This window comes from Hakea prostrata, chromosome 10, assembly GCF_041222555.1.
Source record: "Hakea prostrata isolate BN-2017 chromosome 10, UWA_Hpros_2, whole genome shotgun sequence".
NCBI lineage: Eukaryota > Viridiplantae > Streptophyta > Magnoliopsida > Proteales > Proteaceae > Hakea > Hakea prostrata.
Window position 1 is genome coordinate 14,450,535 of NC_142609.1, and position 27,949 is coordinate 14,478,483.

Here is a 27,949-nt window from a genome sequence, read left to right on the forward strand (position 1 = left end):
ATCAGGTTTTACCGGATACGATTTAGGATTAAAAAAATCATACATTCTAATCGGATAAAATTCTAACCGGATATTATCCGAATCCGTATCCGAAGCCGGATTTCAGATGTCCATTTACAGGTCTAAATTAATAGGGGATGGTCACTAGTTTCACTCCGAATATAGTGGGTAGAGTGTTATTTGCTCAAATATATATGACTTCCCTAGGATAAATGGGTTGCACATGAGTTGACTCAATTTTATTAATAATGTTGTAATAAAGATCCGAGTTTGTCATTTCCGTTCCCATGACTCGGCTAAATCGGTAAACGATGTCTTCGACGGTCCATCTTCAGCCCATGCAGCCAATGCCTTCTCCTTCAGCTCCTTGCACCGTTCTCTCATCTCTGTCCCCTCCGCCGAGTCCATCAACGCCCTGACTCGGTTTTCAACCTCGTCGGCCACCACAATCCCATCTTCCGCCACCTCCATTGGCATCCCTAGCTTCATCTCCTCCACCAAAAACTCCTTGTTCACTTCTTGCTCCGCATAAAGCGGCCATGCCAACATTGGAACCCCAGCACACACCGATTCCAAAATTGAGTTCCATCCACAGTGAGTCACAAATCCACCCACCGATTCTCGACTCAACACTTCTACCTGCGGCGCCCACGATTTCACCACCAGTCCTCTGTTTCTGGTCCGATCAAGAAACCCATCTGGCATCACATCGTCGAGATGGAAATCAACCGTTGAAGATACCCAAGATCGTTTATCACTCTTCGGCGGTGGATTTCGCACCACCCACAAAAATCTGTGGCCACTCCTCTCAAGCCCATCGGCTATCTCTGCTATCTGCTTCATCGGGAAAACTCCCCTGCTTCCGAAGCTCAGGAACACAACGCTTCGACTGGGTTGTTGATCAAGCCACTTCAAGCATTCTGACTCGTTATGTTTATCACTGGGTTCAGCAACTAATGGTCCAATACAGAAAAACCCCTTTGATTGTTCCCTCACCGCCTCGATTGCTCTTGGCTCCAGTTCCTGGAAGGTGTTCGATATAATTCCTGTTGAATTGGTGAGATTGATTGCTACCTCCAACATATCTTGGTAAAACTCAGTGTTCCGTTCTTGAAGGACCTGCGGCGTCTGGGTAGCACGAATTGGAGGCAAACCCGGGATGTTGAGAACAGTGTTACCAAGTTCCTTGAGGCTCTTTTCTGTCTGGTTATGGATTTTTGGAAGGCTAAGAATGACGGAGAGACCAGAGGCACCGGTTGGCATGTAGTTGTAAAGAGGAATGTTAAGGTCAACGACAATTGGAGTAGCAAGGTTGCAGAAGAAATCGACCACAAGGGCTGCAATGGAGGAAGAGTTGGAGATTGTTTGAAGGCTATCGACGAGGTTTGGATTGTTGCGACGAATGGTTTGAAACATGGTCGTGGAGACGGAAGATTCAAGTTGGGGAAGAGCAGGGAAGCGGTGGAAGACGATTGAAGGGTGTGTTTGAGAAACAGAGTCGATGTAGGAATCAAAGGCGCCGATATGGAATGATTCGGCTGAGGGGAGGAGAACTGTGACGGAGAAGCGGTGGCCATGGTGGTGGGTGATTAGCTTACCCAGTTCAACCAGGGAGACAAGGTGGCTAAGCTCAGGAGCTGGGTAGAGAACTATGGTTTCCTTCATTGTTGTTTTCTGTGCTTGTGAGAGAGAACTTCAAAATTCAGAATGAACAAAGAACAAAACGAGGGTGGAATGATCGTGGAAAGAAATCTGGGCCGTCAAGCACTAGAGAAGGACTCAGCTTTTATAGGGAAAATTACTTAGATAACTAGTTTTAGGTTTTCATTTACAAAGTAACCACTGTTTTACATGACAATACTAGTTAAAATTGACTTTGGATTTAAAAAGCTAGCCAAAATAATAACTCCTCATCAATTTGGACATTTGTTTATCCAAAATAATAATAATAATAATAATTTAATAATTTTATCCCTAAAATTAACCATACCAATATGTGAGTAAAAATGTTCAAGGAAATGAAAAACTAGTGACTTTCCCTTTTGAATAAAATAGTGATTTTTCCTTTTTAGTTTTAGGGGCTAAAAATGTCAAAAGAATGAAAAATCACTATTTGACTAATTTTGTAAACCCAAATTTAGTTTTGGATCGTTTGGTTAAATGAAACAGTGAGTGGTTACTTTTGTAAAGAAAAACCTAAAAATAGATAATAACGTAATTTTCCCACTGTTTTTAAGAGGATTTTACCTCGGGATGGGAACCGTAGTGCTTTTCAAGCCGGTGCCTGTTTAAAAGTCAAAGAAACAAAATAACATTCCATGATTTTCTTCTATATTCTTTCATTATCGATCTTTTATTAAGATTAAAGAAAAATAATATACATTAAACTTGCATACATATATTTGAAATTACTTTCTCAATGAAAATTTATCAGGTCCATTTATTATTTAAAAAATAATATAATTAAACTTGTATACATATATTTGATATGACTTTGTCTATAGAAATTTCAAAAATAGATCATTCTTTTTTTTTTTGATAATTAGAAATGGACCATTTATTTTCTTATAGATGTGTGTCATGTGTTCCACTATCACATCAAATAGTTGAAAACCATTTATAAATCACATAAACCATTTCAAAAATGGACCATTCATTTCCTTATAGATTGCATGTGTTGTCATTGTTTGCAACAAAAATGTAGTGTATTCTAAGAGTGTACGGTTTGTACTGAAGTAAAGGTCTCATAGAAGGCTTTATATTTTTAGAGGGTGATTAACACTATTAGAATGGTTTTGAATACTTATGAGAAGATTTAAGTGTTTTGGGGAAGCAAAGATTCCTTAGGATAGTGGATTTCATAGGTCATTGCACAAGGATCATCTTGGATGAATTTTTGTGTAGTCATGAAATTGTTTTTTTAGTTTACCTCAACTGAAAAAATGTAGTTCATGCAGTCTTCTTTCGAACACATTTTTCGGATTGTAATTATGATGTCAAACATTGAAGTTATGATATTTCTCATGAAAGTGTGTCATATAGAAGCAAATTTGGGCAGTAGACGTCTGATGAAATTTGCTCTCAATGATGCTATATATTCAGGGGTTCTAAAATATTTTGTAGAGAGTTTAGGGGTCTTTTTGAAAGAAGTTTTATGTCTCAAGGAGGAACATATAATTTAAAAAAAATTAAATGATGCAAAATCTAATGGTTATTAGAAGGACATGGATGAAGAACCAATTTTAAGGGTCAGATTGATACACTTGGTTTTCAAATGTCCAAGTTGGAAAAGGTTCCATTGCGAAGTGTTTGGTTGGGAGTATACATATATGGAACACTGTGAAGTATAGTGTTTAAAATGATCCAATGTGTTGGAAGTTTAAGATAGAATTTTTTTTTTTTTACTTGAAATAATCTTGTGAGGTCTCATATAACTTAATACATCCAACAGCGGAGATCTCACCCGCTATATTAAGTGGATATCCAACGATTGTGTAATTTTATTCTCTTTGAGACTCATCCAGAATATGAAATCCAACGGTTCCAGTATATCAACGTTCATCCCTTTTAAAAGCCCAAATTTGGATGGGTTTTTAAGGTTTTTGGCTTGTAGAGACTATGAAAAATAAAGAGGAGAAATCAAGAAATAAGATTGGTATAGAAAACAAGTTTGGATGTGTATTTTAGTGAAAACATTAAAGAAGAAGGTGAATAATCTATTGTAATTTTTTTTATTTGAAAAGTTTCACCTTTTAAGTAGTTGCTTGTTAGGGTTGTTTTTAAGGCTGTAGCCTCATACTAGAGAGGGTGCTCCATGTTTTGAATGTATTGAGAGTGAGTGCTATTTGATCATTATATTGATCAAGATTTTAGTTGGAAAAGTATTGAGTAAATACGAAGCTTTATTTAGGACATTACTCCGTAGATATAAACAATTTGGCCGAACAAAGTAAATTTGGTGTCTTGTGTTTCTAGTTTATTTTTACATTGCACATATATTGGAGTGCTTTGATTGTAGTGTGGTGGTACACTGTCTGATAAACTTAACCACTTTGTAGTGTGTGGGGGATGTGTCATTGTATAATTGATAACTACACAATTATCTTTATCAACATTTTCTTGAGATTAAGGCAGCGTCATATTGAAGAAAATTTTAGAAGACACTGATTCACCCCCCAGTAGATTCCACCTCTCAATGCGGGACATATGTTGTAACATGTGGGGCCGGGGGTGGTAATAGTTAGCTTGTTGGGCAAAGGAAAAAATGCTATAAAATCAACTAAAATAAAATAAAAATTAAAAAAATAAAGACAAAACATTAAACAAAATAATGAAGAAAAAAAATTGATTGTAAAACTAATGGAATTGAAATGTGTTATTTTCAGTCATAAACAATTAAGTTGACAACTACATAGCAAAACCCAGACCAAATGCAACTGGTGTGACCTGGCCCAAAAGTCTTACAAGAACCATGATCGAGCAGACCAAGTGAATTCGATTAAATCTGACCCAACATTACTTCTCCACCAGAAACATTAAACTCAGAGGGTATCTTCTCTACATTCAAAACCTTAACCTTACCATCAACTACATGAGCTGACCATCTTTGTGAACGAACCCCAAGCAAGCATGCGCTAAGATCAATCGTCAAACCCATGCTCTTATGAAAGCTCCCATCAAAATCTCCAAAGAAATCAATAAAACCTTTAGCTTCAAGTTTCTCTCCCCATCCATTCATGACAAAAGGATCATTAACTGCTACACAGATCACCTGATCAATCCCTTTGGCTCTGAACTTGTCCATGTTGTTCTTGTAACTGGGAACATGGGCTTTGGAACAAACACCAGTAAAAGCTCCTGGGAGCCCAAACATGAGTATCTTCTTGTCCTTGAAGATATCCTTCAATGGTGTTTTGGCGAATTTTGATTCAATTGCTTCATCCCAGGTTCTGGCCTTCTGTAGTGTGATTTCAGGATATGCTGCAAGGATATCTGTTCCAACTGAAGCCATTTCATCTGGGGGCTTTGGTTAATGTCTCTCCCAGATGCATAAGGTTTCATTTATATATAGTTGTAAGGGAGTGTGATTCATCTGCCAGGTGTTTCATGCTCTAATACCCTCTTCTACTTTGACAAGTGTCACTTGGCTAAGGCTTCATCACCACAAGTTTTCTTTTATTTTTTGCCCCTTTATATTTTCTTGGACTTCGTCTTGGAGTCCGGATCCTCACCCCGTCGGGGGAGCACAGACTGCTCCCCGACAGCTTCCCAACCACACAAACAAGTGGGGCCCACAGATGAAAAACACTTTAAAAAAAAAAAAAAAAAATTTTTACCTGTGGGCCCCAAGTGTTTGTGTGGTTGGGAAGCCGTCGGGGAGCAGTCTGTGCTCCCCCGACGGGGTGAGGATCCGGACTCTTGGTCTTGTACACACGTGGCATCCAAACTTTCATGGCAAGGCTCTCCTTCCAGGATTTTGCTAGGCTACTACCATTGATAGTGCATGATGCCTAGCTAGCCTTGGATGGATGCCACCTGATTTTCATTAAATCTCATTATAGCATTCAAACATATAACCATCTTATGTGAAAAAATCGGTTTTTCTTCAAAATGAATTGAACTGTATATGTTTTAAACCGTTAAGATTGAATGAAAACCAAATTGCACCCAACCAATGTTGGACACCATAGGCACCACACGTACGTTAGTGATGCCAGCCTAGCAAATTCCTTGTTTCTTTGCCTAACATATCATCTTAAAGATATAAGCGATGAGGACCATCAAAATGACAAACTAAGTAGATATAATTTGGAGGCTTGGATTATCTCAGTATTCCAAACCCTAACCAAGACTAGCCATGTTGGAAGAAACTTGGTCTAGGCCAACTTCTAAGTATCACATGTACATTTTTTGTTGGAAAAAAAATTCACTACTTTGGAAAGGCTATTACAAATATTGGTATTACACTAACAAAGCTGTTTGAGCTAAGAATCAATACAAGACCGAGAAATTGGGAGCTCAACTAACTAAACCACCTTAGCCAAAAAATCTACAACAAAGTTAGCAAACTTAGGGTTACTTGAAAGAACAAGAGCTAGCAAAGTTTTTTTTGGTACAAAGGGGCTTTTTTAAGTCGAGGGATGGGGGTATTAATATGCCTCAGTAAGAGTCGAACTCACGCCTCTTCATTAAGAAGTGTTGGTTTTAACCGCTAGAACGCAGAACTGGCAAAGTTAGATACAAGAAACCACACAAAGTCTCATTTTTTTTTCTCGCTAATATGTTGTCAAAATAATCTTTAAATATTAAATAAAAATTTTCTCCTTTCTTTCTATCATAAATAAATAGTCACATAAATGAGAGATCTACTTATCTAAGAAGTTCAATTGATGGTGCACCTTAATGTTGGTCAATCCATACTAATAAAAACATAGATGACATGACGAAATCAATGACAAAGTTTTCTTTTAGAACAAGTTACCTCCATATATAATTATATAAATTTCAACAAAAAACAATATAACTATTTAAATATATTTTGGACTTAAGAATATTCTTGATCTTAAACATTAATTTTTGTTTACTGGACCAATCACTTGAAATAAACAATAATTGTCACCGAACTACCTTCTGGTGAATTTTGATTGAATTTCGACCGATTCGCCAAACAGTTAACTTTTTTAGGCACTGATACGATATATTCTCTATGCTGATTTTTCAGCAAATGATGAAATATAGTCGAAATACAGGTAAAATTTCGCCGAAAGTAACATTCATTTGCCAGAATCGCCGAAATCTTCCTTGCTACTCCTTCATTTCTCTCTCTATGCGAAGAACTTAACGTATATTTAATGGATTTTTTGCAATAGGGTGAAAGAGGTTAGGTTTTTCTTACTAACAAGCACTCTGCTTTTGAAAGAAACCAACAACCAATGTTTAAAGTATCGGTATCGGTAAGGTGATTTTAAGAGACGTATTGTCATGTATCGAGTATTATAACGTTCTGACTAATGTATTTTAATGTAATACAATGGAGAGATGTATCGTATCGGTTGGGTCAAATATAGATACATAGCGGCTAATATTGTATGGTATCGTGAAATACTTTAAACCTTGCCAACAACTACATGTAGAAGAATTCAAAAAAACTAAGAGACGATCTTGACCAATCTTTTGACCAACAGCATCTTTTATGTTATACCAACAACATCTTTCTTATACATTATGACGTAATCCATGACGGCATAACCTTTTTAATATTTGAGAAATCTGAATTCTTAATCGTAATAGAATTTAAAATGGTTTTTCCATTTTTTCCGACATCTGTTGAGGTTGTGAATCCGGGTTCCAATAAATGAAGTTTATTTTTTAGAACTTTAAATTTTTGAGAATTTACAATTGGGCTCCCGTTAAATAGATGATGATTTGTCTTTTTGAATAGATGAATTGTCTAGATTTTAATTATTATTATTATTATTATTTTTTACATTTAATACATTTATTTTAAATTCAATGATGGAATGAGAAACAAGATAGGTGTTGAAGGAATCTTTTCACTCCCATACATAAAAGGTATATGAGGGTAAATTTTTATAAAGATACATTTATTAGTAGCTAAGGGGATATTTTGGATCTTTTAACTTTTAAAATTTGAATTCAAGTAATGGTTATTCATGATGTTAGAAAGCATTATACCTAAATTAAAGGTTTAAAAGTATTGTAATTAAGTGTTGTATTATTGGTCAAGTGATTTTAACTTTTTAAGAGATATATCGTCTCATATCGAGTATTGTATCACATTGATCAATTCATTTTTGGGAGAAGGTTCTTTATCTGACCATCTCTCTTTTTGTGTGGGGTTAGATGACATAGAGGAAGCGCTCAGCCCGTCTCTCTCTCTCTATTCATTGATGAGGCGAACTCTCTCGAAACCCTAAGGCCCTCCGTTCCTTTAGGCGGAGAGACTCGCCTCTGCAAAGTCTCTCCGCCTCTGCTTCTTCTTCCTCTCCTCCTCTTTTTGGATTTCTCCTTATTCTTCATCTCCCTCATTAGTTTGAATTTTTTTTTTCTCTCTTCTATCATGTCTTCTCTCTAATTCTTTCTCCGCCTCGATCTGTTTCTCCCTTGCAGCCTTTTCGTCTCTCACCACCTCTCTTCTTGTTTCCCTTTGTTTTTTTTTTCTTTTTTCTTTTTTCGAGATCTTTTCCATTCCTCCATTTGTGTTGCTTTGTTTCTCTCTTTTCTCCATCTCTTTGTCTCCCATTTTTCTCTTCTCTATCATTTTTCTTTGTTTTTAGAAGTTTTTGGTTAGAAAAAAAAAAAAAAAAAAGTTGAAGTGAGCCTTGGTGTGCGGAAAAACTCTAGATCTGGAAGTGCAAGTTCTACTGCAATGAGCTTTGCAGGTAGTCCCATATTGCTACTGGTCTCCGTATCTACGGCAACGACGGATGGCAGTTCAGAACCTTCTCCGCAATACAGGTGTCAGCACCGCGACAACCGAATCTCTGTCCTCGTGGCGTGTTTTATTTTTGCCCTTGTGGTGTGTCCGTCTACGCCTTTGTGGCGTGTTTATGCCTCTTTGGGCGTTGGTAATAGAAGATATGTATATCATATCCATTATGTTTAACTGTTGCTATGTTTGTTACACCTCTCATTCTAAGGATTTATTGGGCTTGACCCATTCTTTAGTCTGGATGACCCTGTCTATTACATGTATAATAGTTTGGTCAATTTCCGCTCTTTTGTTTGGATCGAACCTTGTGTTTCCATGCATCTACCTTTTTTTTTCTTTCATGTCAATATTTCCTTAGTTTATTAATGAAGTATTTAATTTCTTACCCCAAAAAAAAAAAAAAAAAAAAAAAGAAGAAAAGAAAGAGGAAGGAAAGAAAGAAAGAAAGAAAGAAAAGAAAAAGAAAAAAGAAAAAAGAGAAGAAGAAAGAGAAGAAGAGAAGAAAGAAAGACCAATGCATTTTTGGGCTACCCAATAAGTAGACATATCGATTTGTATTATACTAGTTCAATCTAGTATGGATGTGTATCAATTTGTATCATATAATATACTTTAAACCTTTGCATGAAATCTCAAAGTGTGTTTTGTTTGATCTATGGAGTGAGAAAGTTGGCGAAGTTTTCTTAATTTTATAAAATGTTAGCGAAAAACTTAACTGTTGAGATAGTATACTAAATTTTTCATCACATCCCTTTTGGAAGTCTAACAAAATTAAGTGAAAAATTGTAGAAAATTGTGAAAAGCAATAAAATGGAATTTACATTTAAATTTCTTTTACAAAATCCTTTATTTTTCTTTTATGTTATTGGGTCTCAAATATTTATTTTTTTCTAATCCACCACTGTGAACAAATGATGCTAAATTTAAGAGAACTCAAACACATTTTAGTCATTTAGGGTTGACTAAAAGCCCGACGAATTGTCAAATTGAGATGGCCGATAGTCAACTTTTTCGACGCAACCCCCACCTCCGAACCCCGGCGAGAACCACCTCCGGCCCCGCCGGCCACCTCCACTCCATTCAATGGAGATCGAAACTCCATTTGTGAGAGTTTTCGCTGCGAGAGAGAGGATCAACCCATATGTGAGGGCGAGGAGAGGGTTGAACCCATCCGCGTTGACCCATCTGTGAGTCGCACCCATCCGTGAGGAGATCACCCATTGGAGAGAGAGAATCAAACCCATCCTGGGTGGACTCTCTCCTTTTGGTCTTTGTGGGGCGCGTGATTGCTTTGGATGCCATCTCTAATTTCTCTTCTTCTTCAAATCACTACTATTTTATCTCCAAAATCTCTCTTCTTCCCTCTTGATCATTTCTTTAATTTGAGGTGGGTTCCCGTTCGTAGGTGTTCTCTCTTTCGTGTTGTTTAACCCTAGCCCCACCCCCCCATGTTTTACCCGCTGGCAAATGTGAAGCGTAAAAAGAAGACATTAATGGCAGAAGTCCCATGCTCCCTCGAAGGCGGGAAGCCGAGACCGGGCATGAGAAAGAAAGAGATCCTGAAATATCACATTTGTGCCATAATCAACGGCCAAATCTCGCTCGCACATGTCCCCCGGGTCGCCGCCCGTGCTCCCCGCCGGTCTCCATGCCCTTGATTGGGTCTCAAATATTTATTTTTTTCTAATCCACCACTGTGAACAAATGATGCTAAATTTAAGATAACTCAAACACATTTTAGTCATTTAGGCTTGACTAAGGACCCAAAGATAAATTTTCTTAAATTAAAAGAAATCGTTGGATATTATTTTGTTTCTTCTAATTTCAGACAGAAATTGGCTTGAGGGGCAAGTCTCAACGGGTTCCCAAGTAAGATCTGCTATAAAAGTATTGAATCTTTTCCTAGTAGCTCGATAACTTAGATTTTATTTTAACGATCATTCCATCATCGTTTTGTTCTTTGCTCTGTTGGTTCTGAATCTGAAGTTGATCTCTCACAACCCAGAAAACAAAAATGAAAGAAACCATAGTTCTCTACCCAGTTCCAGGGTTTAGCCACCTTGTCTCCCTGGTTGAACTGGGGAAGCTAATCACCCACCACCATGGCCACCGCTTCTCTGTCACAGTCCTCCTCCCCTCATTCAAGTCATTCCTTTCCGCTGTCGATTCCTACATCGACTCTGTTTCTCAAACACACCCTTCAATCATCTTCCACCGCTTCCCTGCTCTTCCCCAACTTGAATCTTCCGTCCCTCCCAACGTTTTCCAAATCGTTCGTAGCAACAATCCAAATCTCCTTCATAGCCTTCAAAGCATCTCCAAATCTTCATCCATTGTAGCCCTTGTGGTCGATTTCCTCTGCAACCTTGCCACTCCAATTGCCACTGACCTTCAGATCCCTCTTTACAACTACATACCAACCGGTGCCTCTGGTCTCTCTACATTCCTTTACCTTCCAAAAATCCATAACCAGACAGAAAAGAGCCTAAAGGAACTTGGTAACACTGTTCTCAACATCCCGGGTCTGCCTCCAATTCGTGCTACCCAGATGCCGGAGGTCTTCCATGAACGGAACAATGAGTCTTACCAAGGTATGTTGGAGGTAGCAATCAATTTCACCAATTCAAGAGGAATTATAACGAACACCTTCCAGGCACTGGAGCCAAGAGCAATCGAGGCGGTCAGAGAACAATCACCGGGGTTTTTCTGTATTGGACCATTAGTTGCTGAACCCAGTGATAAACATAACGAGTCAGAATGCTTGAAATGGCTTGATCAACAACCCAGTCGAAGCGTTGTGTTCTTGAGCTTCGGAAGCAGGGGAGTTTTCCCGATGAAGCAGATAGCAGAGATAGCCGAAGGGCTTGAGAGGAGTGGCCAGAGATTCTTGTGGGTCGTACGAAATCCTCCGACGGAGAGTGATAAACGATCTTCGATATCTGCAACGGATGATTTCGATCTCGAAACTGTGATGCCAGATGGGTTTCTTGATCGGACCAGAAACAGAGGACTGGTGGTGAAATCGTGGGCGCCGCAGGTGGAAGTGTTGAGTCGAGAATCGGTGGGTGCGTTCGTGACTCACTGTGGATGGAACTCGATTTTGGAATCGGTGTGCGCCGGGATTCCAATGCTGGCGTGGCCTCTCTATGCTGAACAAGAATTGAATAAGGTGTTTCTGGTGGAGGAGATGAAGTTGGCGATGCCAATGGAGGTGGGGGAGGATGGGATTGTGGTGGCCGACGAGGTTGAAAAGCGAGTCAGAGCGTTGATGGACTCGCCGGAAGGGACAGAGATGAGAGATCGGAGCAAGCAGATGAAGGAGAAGGCAATGGATGCGTGGGCTGAAGATGGACCGTCGAAGAAATCGTTTACGGATTTAGCCGAGTCATGGGAGCGGAAATAACAACTCGGATCTTTAAATTGAATAAATCTTTATGTAGGACTTTCCATCGCCAACTCATAAGTTTGGTATTTCATATTGAAAAGTTGTTATAAAAAATGGTATAGGAATTTTATTTTATTTTTATGTATTTATTTATTTATTTCTGGTGTGGTGAAACTGTGAAAGGGAAAAAATCTTCTGCCATGCACATCTCGCTACTGTGCATAGAAATACAACATCACCATTTGACATGTGAAGTATTCTTAATAAATGATTTAGATTAGAAGGCAGGGTTTTAAGTAAAAATGACTCAACTTATGATCTGTTTTAACAAAAAAAATAAAAATTCATTTTTTAGACCCGGTTTTAAATATGATTGTCTAGAATTTTTTTCCATTTTTCTCTCATCGTATTACCGTGATTTTGACTCCCTCCGATTTCATTTAACCCATAAAAAATAACCCATAAAAAATTCTTGAAGATTTGGAAAATTCTACATAATGAAGAAAACAACTAGGACTAGTGAGAGCATGGGTTGAGACTTGAGAGTGAATCATTTGGCCCAGTAAATAAGTCCAGATTACACGTCAGAAGGTGATATTATGATCCGATTGACCGATCGATCGATCTTTTTACATCTCTACATTGTTTTCCACAATAACACAGAGATACATCCATGAATCATCTTTCTTCAGATCTCTTTGCATTTCCAACTACGAGTTAACTCTTTAAGCATAGACCTAAGTCGCTTCTGCAACACAAAAGGAACAAGAGAAAATCTTAATTTGAACCAACGACATGGTGACTTGCAAACAAATACAATCATTATGTGGCATGTTAATTTAATTTCTCATCTCTGCATGTTAATTTAATTTCCTTCTAGAATTAATGGTGAGATCGAGATGAAAATGAAGACTTTAAATAGTTTCGCTAATAAGTTGTCAAAATATTTTTAAGTATCAAGTATGAATTTTCTTCTTTCTTTCTATCATAAATAAATAGTCACGTAAATTAGAGATCTACGTATCTAACATGCCACATGCTAAGGGATTTGTTCAATTGATAGTGCACCTTAATGTTGGTCAATCCATACTAATAAAGACATAGGCTCTCTTTGGTTTCAAACCTAATTATGGGTTGTTAAAAAGTGTTTGGGTGCTTATGCCATCCTTAGTTACGGCCTTACGCATCTTCTAAACTATATCCTCGCTCCACACCTTGTGTTTTTATTGGGTACCCGTTAGCTTACAACTGTTACATGTGTTATGATTTAGCTACACATAAAACTTTTATTTCACGGCATGTTTTTGTTGACAGTTAATTCCCTTACAACAAGTTACAACATTTAGCTTCTTCAATATCTGTTGAACAATGGCTGCCACCAGCAGCAGCAGAGCTTCTTCTTATGGTCAGTAATTTACCAATTTCTAGGGTTGCTGAAAACTCAGCCGTTTGTGGTGAAGCATCTCAAGGACTGATTTGGATACATGTAATCAGGCTGCTACTAATTAATTTTAATGAAAATATCCCCATCCTCTTGTGTGTTGGGCGTTTGGGTGAGCTGAGTACTTATGGGCCTAAAGAAATGGGTACTTTAGACACTGGGCCTCCTAATTGTTTTACTAACGAAGTGGGTATCTTAGATAATGGGCCTTCCAGTTGTTTTTCTAAAGAAGTGGGCACTTCTGCTGATGGGCCTTCTCATTGTTTTCCTAGTTTATAGGATACACTGTCACTGTTATGGCGACTCAACCTATACCAACAACAAGTTCATACTCTAAATTAGATGTCATATTACCCTTAAAACCACAATCACGACTTAATCTTTTGATTTCTAAAATCGAGGATGATGTTCCCACTAGCTGTAAAGGAGTGTGATTCATTTGCCAGGTGTTTCATGCTCTAATACCCTCTTTTACTTTGACAAGTGTCACTTGGCTAAGGCTTCATCACCACAAGTTTTCTTTTATTTTTTGCCCCTTTATATATTCTTGGACTTGGTCTCATATACACGTGGCATCCAAACTTTCATGGCAAGGCTCTCCTTGCTGGATTTTACTAGGCTACTACCGTTGATGGTGCACGGTGCCTAGCTAGCGTTGGATGGATGCCACCTGATTTTCATTAAATTTCATTATAGCATTCCAACATATAATCATCTTATGTGAAAAAAATCGATTTTTCTTCAAAATGAATCGAACCATATATGTTTTAAACCATTAAGATTTAATGAAAACCAAATTGCATTCAACCAATGTTGTACACCATAGGCACCACATGTTAGTGATGCCAGCCTAGCAAATTCCTTGTTTTTTTTTTGTATATGAGCCACCTTAGTCGAAAAATCTACAACAAAGTTTGCAAACTTAGGATTACTTGAAAAAACAAGAGTTAGAAAATAAAGATTTTACATAATTCATCACCTTCTGATGCGTTTTTTTTCTTTTTTGGTGGGTAAGGACCAGTGTACCGTGTGTCGGCGATAAATTGTGGTGTCGTTGGGGGCGACATAAAACCCCCCAGCGATACAAGATTTACCTTTTATCGGCAATATATTGCTGACGGGACGGTTGACATGTCGCCTATGTCGCCACTTGTGGATCACTAAAAGTAATACCTTTGGGTTTCTTGTTGAGATAGAAATACGCAGCAACGGCGCCGATGGCGACGAAAGCTACAACAATACCCAAAATCTTTGGTATGAGTGTGTTTCTGAATCTAAGAATGACATCTTTCCCTCCCAAAAAAACAAAGAAAATTCAAAAAGACCATGTCTTTTGAATCATTAATGAAGGATAGAAAGGGAGAATAGGTTGGTGAGATTGGCGTTCTTCGTTTTCCTCCCTTGCCTCCTGTTTTTATTAATAATCTGCTACGACGATACCAGGGCAGAATGGCGGACAAGAAATTTCACCCAGATTAAAAATCGTATAATTAGCTCTCTAAAAGTCGGGCGACATGTCGCCTATGTCGCCAGCACCAACACAAGTGACACCAGGCAACATGTCGAACCTTGGTAAGAACTCTGTGTTTAGCATGTGCCACTCATTGTTGGTAGGGCTTAGATGGACCTCATAAATATGCTTTTTTCGCTAATAGGTTGTCAAAATAATTTTTTAAGTATCTAAGTACGAATTTTCTTCTTTCTTTCTATCATCAATAAATACTCACGTAAATGAAAGATCTACGTATCTAACATGCCGCATGCTAAGAAGTTCATTTGATAGCGCACCTTGGTGTTGGTCAATCCATACTAATAAACACATAGATGACATGGGCGAAAGCAATGACAAAGGGTTCTTTTAGAACAAATTACCTGCATATATAATTATATATTTCAACAAAAGAACAATATAATTATTCAAAATATTTGGACTTAAGAATATTCTTGATATTAAGCATTAATTTCTGGCTACTGTACCAAGAGTCCAGATCTTCACCCCGTCGGGGGAGCACAGACTGCTCCTCGACGGCTTTCCAACCACACAAATACATGGGGCCCACAGGTGAAAAACATTTTTTGAAAAAAATAAAAAAAAAGACTTCAAATTTTCACCTGTGGGGCCCACTTGTTTGTGTGGTTGGAAAGTCGTTCGGGAGTAGTCTGTGCTCCCCCGACGGGGTGAGGATCCAGACTCCTGTACCAATCGCTTGAAATAAACAATAATTGTCACTGAACTACCTTCTGGTGAATTTTGACTGATTTTGGCCGGTTCACCAAACAACTAACTTTTCTAGGCACTGAAACGATATATACTCTATACCGATTTTTCGGCGAATCATGAAATATAGGCGAAATTTCACCGAAAATAACATCCATTCGCCGGAATCACCGAAATCTTCTCTGCTACTCCTTTATTTCTCTCTCCATGCGAAGAACTTAGCATATATTTTTGCAATAGGGTGAAAGAGATTGGGGTTTTTCTTACTAATAGGCACTCTGCTTTTGAAAGAAACTAACAACCACATATAGAAGAGTTAAAAAAAAAAAAAAAGATGATCTTCAGCACTTTGTCTTCATCTCGACTTTTCTTCGCTAGAACCACCCATGAGCTTCATCTTTGCAACCACCTGAAGAAAAGATAAAGAAATCTCAAATCTCCATGCTTTCTTTGATCCATTTGTCCACACTTCACGCAAAAGTGACTTTTCATTGTTGGACATATTTAATGCAACTTGATCCTTTGAATGTTGTGTTCACGTGTCGTTGTCACTTTTCAATTTTCAAATATTTAACGGGTAGGTAGGGGGGACTTTGGGACTGAGCAATCTAAGCCACATATGTTTTTATTTAATGAATAATGTGTGAGGATTTTTGACTTCTACTACACATGTCGTTGAAATTAATTTCTTTTATCGGCGAAATCCGAGTAAAATTTTGTCGGGTTCTCCTGGCCCTGGGTGCTAAAATTTGCCAAAAGTTCGCACGATCAAATACTTTTTTTTTTTTGTTTTTTTGGTAGAAACCTTCAAATCCCTCTACTATCAAAAATAAAAACAAAAATGAATTTCTCTTCTATTTCTTTTCTTCTTTCTTCTAATTTTTTCTGAAATTAAGGTTTGTTGGGATAAACTTATCTCCATCTTGACTATATCTTATACAGAAATAATTATTATATATAATTTAAATATAAAGTAAAGTTAAATGAAAATTTGAATCTCAACCTCTCCTTAAAGTCCTTCGTCAAAAAATATATTTTTATCCAATGAGAACAATCTTTTTGTCCAACATCATCTTTTATGCTATGACGTAGTCAATGACGGTATATATTTTTCTTGTACATTATATGACGTAATCCATGACCGCATAACATTTTTAATATTTGGGAAATCTGAATTCTTAATCGTAATGGAATTTAAAATGGTTTTTCCCATTTTTTCCGACATCTGTTGAGGTTGTGAATCCGGATTCCAATAAATGAAGTTTATTTTATAGAACTTTAAATTTTTGAAAATTTACAATTGGGCACCCGTTATGTAGATGATGATTTGTCTTTTTGAATAGATTAATTGTCTAGATTTTAATTATTATTATTATTTTTTATATTTAATACATTTATTTGAAATTCAATGAAAGAATGAGAAACAAAATAGGTGTAGGAGGAATCTTTTCACTCACATACATAAAAGGTATATGAGGGTAAACTTTTATAAAGATACATTTATTAGTAGTTAAGGGCTTTAGCTTTTAAATTTTGAATCCAACTAATGGTTATTCATGATGTTAGAAAGCATTAGGGAAAATTACAAGATTAGCTAATTTTGGATTTCACTTTACAAAATTAATCACCCAAGGTTTCAGTTAACAAAACTAAACAAAGCCAAATTCGGGTTTACAAAAGTAGGTAAAACAATGTTTGTTCATACTTTTACATTTGTACCATCATCTTCCACCTTCGCCAATGACATTACTGACTCAGTCAAATCACCGGTTTTCACCTCCAAACCAACATCAACTGCATCACTCGTTAGAATAGAAGAAAAAAATTGACAAAAAGAGAAAAAAAAAACAGACAGGTTATGGAATAGAACAAAGAAGTTGCAGAAAGGTGTAAAAAGGAGAGAGAAAGATAGAGAAGCCCAAGAAGATAAAAAATAAAGAAGAGTTATCTCTGTACTTTAGTTTTTTTGTCAAAATCCATTCTGTCATTTAATTTTTGTCACTTATGATCTTTAACCCTTTTGTATTTATTTAAATTTTCTGCAACCCAACCACCCTTTCTGCCGCTTCCTTTTGGAAAGCCACTCTAAGACATGCAGAGTCGGAGTTGGAACATTGGAAGCTATTCCAATTTACTTAGACGGGTTGCTGTTTTTCTGTCCGAATATCCAGTGTGAAGAGGAAGCAATTGTCAAGGGTGGATAGGAGATTAAATCAGTGGCAAAGGTAGAAGATGAGGGTAAAACTATCTAAAATGGATGGACAAACATTGTTTTGTCTATTTTTGTAAACTCAAACTTATTTTTGTTTAGTTTTGTTAATTGAAACCTTGGCTGGTTACTTTTGTAAAGAGAAACTTAAAACTAGTTAATCATGTAATTTTCCCAAAGCATTATACCTAAATTAAAGGTTTAAAAGTATTGTAACTAAATGTTGTATTATTGGTCAAGTGATTTTAAGAGATATATCGTCTCATATCAAGTATTGTATCACATTGACCAATGCATTTTTGGGAGAAGAAGGTTCTCTCTTAGACCATCTCTCTTTTGAGTGGGGTTAGATGACATAGAGGAAGCGTTCAGCCCGTCTCTCTCTCTCTCTCTGTGTTCATTGACGAGACGAACTCTCCCGAAACCCTAAGGCCCGCCGTTCCTTGAGGTGGAGAGACTCGCCTCTGCTTCTTCTACCTCTCCTCCTCTTTTTGGATTTCTCCTTATTCTTCATCTCCCTCATTTGTTCGAATTTCTTTCTCTCTCTCTCTTCTATCATGTCTTCTCCCTGATTCTTTCTCCTCCTCGATCTGTTTCTCCCTTGCAGCCTTTTCGTCTCTCACTGCCTCTCTTCTTGTTTCCCTTTGTTTTTTTTTCTTGATTGTTTCCATTCCTCCATCTGTGTTCATTTGTTTCTCTCTTTTCTCCATCTCTGTCTCCCATTTTTCTCTTCTATATCATTGTTTCTCTGTTTTTAGAAGTTTTCGGTTAGGAAAAAAAAAAAAAAAGGGTTGAAGTGAGCCTTGGTGCGCGGAAGAACTCAAGATCGGGAAGTGCAAGTTTTGTTGCGGTGTGCTCTGCAGGTAGTCCCCTATTGCTACTGGTCTCCGCATCTACGGCAGCGATGGATGGCATTTCAAAACTTTCTCCGCATTACCGGTGCCACTAGCGCGACAACCGAATCTCCACCCTTTTGGCGTGTTCTATTTCCGCCCTTGTGGTGTGTCCCTCTTTGCCTTTGTAGCGTGTTTACGCCTCTTTAGGCATTGGTAATAGAAGATACATATATGGTATCGATATCCATTGTGCTTAACTGTTGCTATGTTTGTTACACCTCTCATTCTAAGGATTTATTTGGCTAGACCTATTCCTTAGTTTGGATGACCTTGTTTATTGCATGTACGACAGTTTGGTCAATTTCCGCTCATTTGTTCGGGTCAAACCTTGTGTTTTCATGAATTTATCTTTTGTATTTTTCCTTCTTTTTTTTTTGTGTCTGTATTTTCTTAATTTTATAAAAAGTTAATAGAAAACTTAACCGTTGAGATTGTATACTAAGTTTTTCATCACATCCCTTTTGGAACTCTAACAAAAATACGTGAAAATTTGTAGAAAATTGTGAAAAGCAATAAAATGGGATTTACATTTAAATTTCTTTCATACAATTTAAGCCTTTCATTTTATCCTTTTATGCCTTTTCTCGAAATCTCAAATATTTATTTTTTCTAATCCACCAAGGTGAACAAATGTAATTCACATCCTTTCTTAATTTTATAAAAATTCCTCACAGAAAACTTAATCCAAAGGATTGCCTAACAAACTAGAGTTTTACATAAAATCCAAACTTATGGAAGTGGGTTTAAATAAAATTCGGAAAATTTAGTTTAAATTGGAAAAGATAACCTGGGATTTACATCTAAATGTCTTTTACAAAATCCTTTATTTTTCTTTTATGTTTTTCGGTCTCAAATATTTATTTTTCCTAATCCACCACTGTGAACAAATGATACTAAATGTCAGAGGGCTCAACCACATTTTAGGCTTGACTAAGGACCCAAAGATAAATTTTCTTAAATTAAAAGAAAGTCATTGGATATTATTTTGTTTATTCTAATTTCAGACAGAAGTATTGAGTCTTTTCCTAGTAGCTCGACAACTTAGATTTTATTTTAACGATTCTTTGCTCTGTTGATTCTGAATCTGAAGTTAATCTGAAGTTGATCTCTCGCAGCCCAGAAAACAAAAATGAAAGAAACCATAGTTCTCTACCCAGTTGCAGCGTTTAGCCACCTAGTCTCCCTGGTTGAACTGGGGAAGCTAATCACCCACCACCATGGCCACCGCTTCTCTGTCACAGTCCTCCTCCCCTCAGTCAAGTCATTCCATTCCGCCGTCGATTCCTACATCGACTCTGTTTCTCAAACACACCCTTCAATCATCTTCCACAGCTTACCTGCTCTTCCCCAACTTGAATCTTCCGTCCCTCCCACCGTTTTCCAAACCGTTCGTAGCAACAATCCAAACCTCCTTCATACCCTTCAAACCATCTCCAAATCTTCATCCATTGCAGCCCTTGTGGTCGATTTCTTCTGCAACCTTGCCACTCCAATTGCCACTGACCTTCAGATCCCTCTTTACAACTACATCCCAACCGGTGCCTCTGGTCTCTCTGTGTTCCTTTACCTTCCAAAAATCCATAACCAGACAGAAAAGAGCCTCAAGGAACTTGGTAACACTGTTCTCAACATCCCGGGTTTGCCTCCAATTCGTGCTACCCAGATGCCGGATGTCTTTCATGACCGGAACACTGAGTTTTACCGAGGTATGTTGGAGGTAGCAATCAATCTCACCAATTCAAGAGGAATTATATCGAACACCTTCCAGGCACTGGAGCCAAGAGTAATCGAGGCGGTCAGAGAACAATCACCGGGGTTTTTCTGTATTGGACCATTAGTTGCTGAACCCAGTGATAAACATAACGAGTCAGAATGCTTGAAATGGCTTGATCAACAACCCAGTCGAAGCGTTGTGTTCTTGAGCTTCGGAAGCAGGGGAGTTTTCCCGATGAAGCAGATAGCAGAGATAGCCGAAGGGCTTGAGAGGAGTGGCCAGAGATTCTTGTGGGTGGTGCGAAATCCACCGCCGGAGAGTGATAAACGATCTTCCGTATCTGCAACGGATGATTTCGATCTGGAAGCTGTGATGCCAGATGGGTTTCTTGATCGGACCAGAAACAGAGGACTGGTGGTGAAATCGTGGGCGCCGCAGGTGGAAGTGTTGAGTCGAGAATCGGTGGGTGCATTCGTGACTCACTGTGGATGGAACTCAATTTTGGAATCGGTGTGTGCTGGGGTTCCAATGCTGGCGTGGCCGCTCTATGCTGAACAAGAAGTGAATAAGGTGCTTTTGGTGGAGGAGATGAAGCTGGCGATGCCAATGGAGGTCGGTGAGGATGGGATTGTGGTGGCCGACGAGGTAGAAAAGCGAGTCAGAGCGTTGATGGACTCGCCGGAAGGGACAGAGATGAGAGAACGGAGCAAGGAGATGAAGGAGAACGCAATGGCTGCGTGGGTTGAAGATGGACCGTCGAAGAAATCGTTTACTGATTTAGCCGAGTCATGGGAACGGAAATAACAACTCGGATCTTTAAAATGAATAAACTTTTATGTAACACTTTCCATCGGTAGCTCATAAGTTTTGTATTTCATATTGAAAAGTTGTTATAAAAAATGGTAAATAAATAGGCGCGAATAGTTTAAATTTTAGGCGGAGGGATTCATCCTTCACCAGCCCCTCTTGTTTCCCATATCCTCCTCTCATTTGAATCAACGAGCAAAGACTATGAAGCTTGAATGGGTTTCCATCTTCTGCGGCCATCAAACGGCCATCTAGCGGCCATTCCAGATGATGCCACGTGTCACCCAAACAATCAGAAACATTTAAGTTTTTTTAATATTTTTTCTCTGTTTTCTTATTAAACCGGTTACAAACAATTATGTTTGGATAAATGAACCGATAAATTAAACCAAACCGGGTTACTCATTGTAAAAAATTTCAAACGACTAACTCTGCATCGTCTTTTTTGTTCAGCGATTTCCAAATTTCCTTCATTTCTCTCTCTCTCTCTCTCAACGTGGTTTCCTTTGTTTCTTTCTCTGTCTCTCTCCCTCTCTCAACACGGATTTCCATCCATGGTTTCATCTCTCTCTTGATGATAAGGTCTGTGAAAAACAAGAATCCATCACGGATTTTTATTACATGGTACATTTTGTTACTGTGAGTCATTTGATTGAAAACCTATATTGGTCGACTTCATCTTCTTCTATCTCTGAAATTTTAAATCTTATTCTATCTAAAACCTAGTCTGCGATTCGATTATTAGCATTAAAAAAGAAAACCTAAATCCATCGAATCCTCAAGGGAAACAATCAGGATTACCGTATTTAATCCAACTCCGACTTTGACTTCAATTAGGAGTTCCAAGTACCATATATAACCAGTTTGATGTCGCTTTCTTTAACCCACCTTCCTCAAGGGCTCTCACCTCTACTCTCCTCCCACGACATCTCAACCTTTCATACCAGAGTCAACAAAGACATATTCAGTTGCCGGAGGAGTCGTCTCGCGTTCAATTGCCGGAGTGATGGTCATTGTCATTATCGATTGTTTAATCCTCGGGTATGAAAGAGTTTCCTTCTTGTATTCTTGTTTGCATTCCTTTTATTTTACTGTATGGATTATAAAGCATCCTCGGTATGAAGAAATTGCTTCCTTTTTCTTTTTCTTGTAATTGATTGATCCTTAAGTTGTAATAAACTCTAGATAAGAATGGTCCAATTGTTTTACCATTAAGATGCACTAATATGCATTGGAAACCCTTCCCTCCAAATGTGATGGGTATAATTAGCTCTAAGTATATACTAAAATGACTCCCAAAGTAAGAATGAAATCGACCCAAAAATTTAAACTTAAATTATGTAAATATATTTTGGACTTATGAATATTCTTGATCTTTAAGCATTAATTTTTGTCTACTATACCAATCACATGCGAAGAACTTGGCAAATATTTTATGGATTTTTTACGCGATAGGCTGAAAGAGGTTAGGGTTTTTCTCACTAATAGGCACTCTGCTTCTGAATGGAATAAAAAACCAGAGGTACAATAATTCAAAAAAAAAAAAAATCTTTAGCACTCTGTCTTCATCTTTGCTTTTCTTTTCTGGAACCACCATTAGAAATAGCCACCCATGAGCTTCATTTTTGCTTAGTCGGAACCATGGTCCCAAATACGTGAACTTCATCTCTACAACCATCATGAAGAAAAGATAAAGAAATCTCAAATCTCCATGCTTTCTTTATCTATTTGTTCATACTTCATGTAAAAGTGATTATCATTCTTTCAAATATTTAATTTAACCTATTAATTTGTTTGTTGTGTTCACATGTCAATATCACCTTTTAATTTTCAAATATTTAATGGGTAGGGGGAACCTTGGGAGCCGAGCAATCTAATCCACATTATGTTATTGTTTAATGAATAATGAGTGAGGACTTCTAACTTTTGCTACATATGTCGGCAAAATGAATTTTCTTTAGTGGCGAAATTTCGGTGAATTTAACCGGGTTAGTCCAGTGTGATTGACGAAATTTGCCGAAAATTCACACTAGCAAATACTTCTATTATAAAAAAAAAAAAATTTAAAAATATTTTTCTTTGAAATTTGTTCAGATAAACTTACGTGCATCTTGACTATATCCTAAATAATTATTTTATATAACTTAAATATGAAACTTTTTCAAAAAGAATAATTATTATATATAATTTAAATATAAAGTGAAGTTAAATGAAATTTTGAAATCTCAACTTCCTATGTAAAGTCGTTTGGTCAAAAAAATAAATTTTGATGCAATGAGACCAATCTTTTGACCAACCCCATCTTTTATGCTAGGACGAAGTTGATGACAATATCAATGACAATATATGTATTTCTTGTACATTATGACATGATCCATGATGGCATAACATTTTTAATATTTGAGAAATCTGAATTCTTAATCGTAATGGAATTTAAAATGGTTTTCCCCATATTTCCGACATCTGTTGAGGTTGTGATTCATGTGATCCGGGTTCCAATCAATGTATATTATGTCGCCGAGTTATCGCCGAAATATCGCGATAAGTTAGCATGTCGTTGAAGGGCGACACGAAATCGGGCTTCGATACGACATCGACCGAAAGTAGTCGAAAAGTCGTCGGAAAATTGTCGAACCGGCGAAATATCGCCCAAAATCGAACTATCACCGCTGCTCTTCACCTTCTCCGACTCTAACGAGGGTCACCACTGCTGTTCTTCTTCAATATCTCTCGCCCTTTGCCAGCGATATCTATTTTCAGATCTTTCTCGTTAGTTTCAGGTGAAGCAAAGCCCTTTGCGCTGCAGATTTCCGGCCGGCTCAGTCTCCTTCTCTCTCTCTCTCTCTCTCTCTCTCTCTTCTCTCTCTCTCTCTCTCTCTCTCTCTCTCTCTCTCTCTCTCTCTCTCTCTCTCTTGTTTCAGGTGAAGGCATGAAGCAGAGGACTAGCAAGAAGGAATATTGTGGTTTGAAAGAAAAAGGGAGAAAAGATAAAGAAACCTGTAACTTGATCGTAGGAACCATCTAAAGCAATCGTTGCAACCATCACCACCGCTACAACCTATCACTACAGCCGCCTTCACCACTGCTGCAACCTACCACCAGCCCCACTGCATCTTCAGACCCCTTTAATCCTTTCTTCAATTCATCAATGAAACCTAAAAGCCCCATCACTTATTTTTCTTCTGCCTTCTTCTCTTACGACTTGAGTTAAAAAAACAAAAAATCAATAAATGAGAGCTAATGGCTTTTTCTTCTTTTGCCTTCTTCCCTTACGATTTGAAAAATCAAAACGGAAAACAACAATCTTCCTTCTCTTTTGACTTGAGAAAACCAGAGAATAACTGCTCTGCTTCTGCTGTGGTCCCTTTAAGACAAACGACTTGAAAAGGGAAAGAGAGTGTTAGGTTTTTTATTAAAAATCTATATTAAGTTTCAAAATTAGTTTTTGCATTTCTTTTATTTAAGTGTTTTGTTTGTGTGTGGGACCCATGAGGTAAGGGTGGTAATGACGCACCATGAATAAAAGAGGCCCTTCATGACCTTGGTTATGAGGCTCTTCATGACATTGGTCATGGGTCTTAATGGTCTTGATCATTGTGGTGTGGTGGGGTTATTTGAAGGGTGTAATTTACTTCAATTCTAACTCTTGACCATCAATTCTCATTTCAACTTCATGACCATTCATGGCCATTACCATGAGTGGGGTTGAGGTTATTGAATGGATTAAATCCAATTTATTGCCTTAAGAATCTTAAGGGGTGTAAGGTGAGGTTTGGGTCTATATAAACCCAACCTTCCTTGCATGTGGTGTGCTAGAGAGACACTCCTCACTCTCACATTATTTGTGTTACAAAGTTAATTTCTTTCTTTGAATTTGTCTAAGTGTTGTGCTCTAGCTTTTGGCTCCTTGAAGGACTAGAAGAACTATCTTATCTTCTAGTTGGAGGTTGCTTTGTCTTGGAGGTGGTGGTGCGAAGAACCCTTGGTAATAGGGTGCATCAATTACCTTAAAGACAGCACTCAAGGTGTGACTCAACCTCATTGATCGGTGGTTCGTTCGGTTGTAACTTTAAGCTCTTTGGATTCACTAAAGATTTTCATTTCTCAGTTGTATTGCAATTTCATTTTTGTGACCTACCTCTGGTTTTCAAAACCAAGTCGACCGGCGAAAATTCGTCAAAGTAACGACGAAACATCGCCATGTCGGTGGTGTCGCCAGCCACCGACACGGCGATATGAATAGATACATCGAACCTTGGTTCCAATAAATGAAGTTTATCTTTTAGAACTTTAATTTTTTGAAAATTTACAATTGAAAACCCTGACACCCGTTACGTAGATGATGATATGTCTTTTTGGATAGATGAATTTTCTATCCAAAAACCCAAACCCTCAAATACTTGTTCTTGGTTCTGATCTAAGAAACAAATGAAGAATGCAAGTGTCTAACATTAAAATCATCCAAAGTAAATTATACACAATGAGCAAAAAGATTATACGATTCTAATACCGTAGAACAATGGATCTACTGAAGGTCTCATTCCCTAGAAATCTGCTACGTTTTTTAAACTCACAAATTTCATTCCTTAGTTGGGCTAGGTTTATGAGTTTTACTTTGTAAATTCGGTTGTTATTAGAATTGATCAATTGTCGATTTTCAGAGTTTAATTGTATTAATTTCTTTCTTATTACATTTGAATGCATATTCTTTTAGTTTAATTTTAAATATAGATCGATGAAGAAATCTAGAAGAAACACCGTTGAAATGTTGGTTTCTTTTACTTTCAAACGGGTATTGGCTTCTGGGTTCAACTTTAATGGTGGCATGAACTGCATATGGCCAGATCTCTGAGTGGTTTTGTATTATTTCTGTACTATTATTTTTTTTTTTTTTTTGGGTAGAGAACTATGATTTCCCGTAAGATCCGCTAGTAGCTCGACAAGCCTCGTTTTGTTCTTTGCTCTGTTCGTTCTGAATCTGAAGTTGATTCTCTCACAACCCAGAAAACAAAAATGAAGGAAATCGTAGTTCTCTACCCAGCTCCTGGCCTTAGCCATCTTGTTTCCCTGGTTGAACTGGGGAAGCTAATCACCCACCACCATGGCCACCGCTTCTCCGTCACAGTTCTCCTCCCCTCAGCCGAATCGTTTCATTTGGCCGCCGTTGATTCCTACATCGACTCTGTTTTTCAAACAGACCCTTCAATCATCTTCCACCGCTTCCCTGCTATTCCCCAGCTTGAATCTTCCGCCTCCACCACCGTCTTCCAAACAATTCGTCACAACAACCCAAGTCTCCGCCATAGCCTTCAAACCATCTCCAACACTTCCTGCATTGCAGCAGTTGTGGTCGATTTCTTCTGCAACTTTGCCACTACAATTGTCGCTGACCTTAACATCCCTCTTTACAACTACATGCCAACCGGTGCCTCTGGTCTCTCTGTGTTCCTTTACCTTCCAAAAATCCATAACCAGACAGAAAAGAGCCTCAAGGAACTTGGTAACACTGTCCTCAACATCCCGGGTTTGCCTCCCATTCGTGCTACCCAGATGCCGCAAGTCATTCATGAACGGAACAATAATGAGTTTTACCAAGATCTGTTGGAGGTATCAATCAATCTCATCAAATCAAGAGGAATTTTATTGAACACCTTCCAGGCACTGGAGCCAAGAGTAATCGAGGCGGTCAGAGAACAATCACCGGGGTTTTTCTGTATTGGACCATTAGTTGCTGAACCCAGTGATAAACATAGTGAGTCGAAGCGTTGTGTTCTTGAGCTTCGGAAGCAGGGGAGTTTTCCCGATGAAGCAGATAGCAGAGATAGCCGAAGGGCTTGAGAGGAGTGGCCATAGATTCTTGTGGGTCGTACGAAATCCTCCGACGGAGAGTGATAAACGATCTTCGATATCTGCAACGGATGATTTCGATCTCGAAACTGTGATGCCAGATGGGTTTCTTGATCGGACCAGAAACAGAGGACTGGTGGTGAAATCGTGGGCGCCGCAGGTGGAAGTGTTGAGTCGAGAATCGGTGGGTGCGTTCGTGACTCACTGTGGATGGAACTCGATTTTGGAATCGGTGTGCACCGGGATTCCAATGCTGGCGTGGCCTCTCTATGCGGAACAAGAAGTGAATAAGGTGTTTTTGGTGGAGGAGATGAAGTTGGCGATGCCAATGGAGGTGGGGGAGGGTGGGATTGTGGTGGCCGACGAGGTAGAAAAGCGAGTCAGAGCGTTGATGGACTCGCCGGAAGGGACAGAGATGAGAGAACGGAGCAAGGAGATGAAGGAGAAGGCAATGGCTGCGTGGGCTGAAGATGGACCGTCGAAGAAATCGTTTGCCGATTTAGCCGAGTCATGGGAACGGAAATAACGACTCGGATATTTTTATGTAGGACTTTCCATCGGGAACTCCTGAGTTTGGTATTTTATATTGAAAAGTTGTTATAAAAAATGGGTAAGAGGATTGTTTTGTAAATATATAGGCGTGAATAGTTTAAATTTTGGGTGGAGAGATTCATCCTTCACCAGCCCCTCTTCTTTCCCATGTCCTTCTCTCATTTGAATCAAGAGCAGAGACTATGAAGCTTGAATGTAAAATCGTACCATCTTCATCGTTTCACCTACCGAAATTATCTCCACGACTGCATCCATATGAAGTGGCGATCTATTTGATTCTTGCATCAACAACATTAATAAGAATAAAATGGTTTGATATAGTTGAAGCCTAGTTTTAAATTTGGAAGAGTTTCAATTTCCTCCCACGTTGAATCTTCCAAAATTACCTAAGGGCCTGTTTGGTTACATGAGTTTGGAGATTTCAAATA

General features: G+C 38.2%; 5 pseudogenes; 3 read left to right on the forward strand and 2 right to left on the reverse strand.

The window, feature by feature from the left end:
- Positions 1-273: 273 nt before the first annotated feature.
- LOC149002079 (UDP-glycosyltransferase 88F4 pseudogene) lies at positions 274-1,707 on the reverse strand (annotated as a pseudogene).
- Positions 1,708-4,498: 2,791 nt separating this feature from the next.
- Positions 4,499-5,011, reverse strand: LOC149002080 (peroxiredoxin-2F, mitochondrial pseudogene; annotated as a pseudogene).
- Positions 5,012-10,293: 5,282 nt separating this feature from the next.
- LOC149002081 (UDP-glycosyltransferase 88F3 pseudogene) lies at positions 10,294-11,956 on the forward strand (annotated as a pseudogene).
- Positions 11,957-19,614: 7,658 nt separating this feature from the next.
- Positions 19,615-21,532, forward strand: LOC149002082 (UDP-glycosyltransferase 88F3 pseudogene; annotated as a pseudogene).
- A 4,527-nt stretch (positions 21,533-26,059) lies between these two features.
- Positions 26,060-27,803, forward strand: LOC149002083 (UDP-glycosyltransferase 88F3 pseudogene; annotated as a pseudogene).
- Positions 27,804-27,949: the final 146 nt, after the last annotated feature.